This window comes from Camelina sativa, chromosome 12, assembly GCF_000633955.1.
Source record: "Camelina sativa cultivar DH55 chromosome 12, Cs, whole genome shotgun sequence".
Taxonomy (NCBI): Eukaryota; Viridiplantae; Streptophyta; class Magnoliopsida; order Brassicales; family Brassicaceae; genus Camelina; species Camelina sativa.
In genome coordinates, this window is record NC_025696.1 from 13,942,804 (window position 1) to 13,943,502 (window position 699).

Sequence of the window (699 nt, forward strand, 5' to 3'; positions counted from 1 at the left end):
AGCTAGCTAATCAATTGCCAGATTCCTTTGCTGACCCGAAAAGAGTAACAAAATCGTACATACCAGCTTGCAATGCACCAGTACGTATTGATGTTCACAAGGAACACAATAATCAAGTTGCTACAGAGTCTATGCCACGTTTGAAACGGGGTAGACCATTATGTTCCAAAGATAAGAATTCTCGGAAAACAAAGAGTGCAAAACAGACCGAGGCTAAGGGAATTATAGAAAAGCCAGACGTTGTCACGGAAACTCCTACGGCACCAAATGAGGCTCAGGACGCTGAACCTCAAGAGCCTGAAGGAGTTGACAACAATGAGATCTCGATAAACTATATAATGTCTGGAATACAATGGAACCGAAAAGATGTCGACATTGATGATATATTTGCATACAAGGTAGCACTTGAAATAAATGAGGATCATGAGCCCACATCTATACTAGATTGTACACAAAGCAAAGATTGGCTTAAATGGAAAGAAGCCATTGATGTGGAGCTAAACTCTTTAAAGAAGAGAAGTGTGTTTGGTCCGACCTTAAGGATAACACCAGAAATTAAACCAGTTGGACACAAATGGGTCTTTGTAAGAAAGAGAAATGAGAGAAACGAGATTGTTAGGTACAAGACAAGGCTCGTAGCACAAGGATTCTTTCAAAGACCTGGCATAGATTATGAGGAGACATACTCCCCTGTGATGG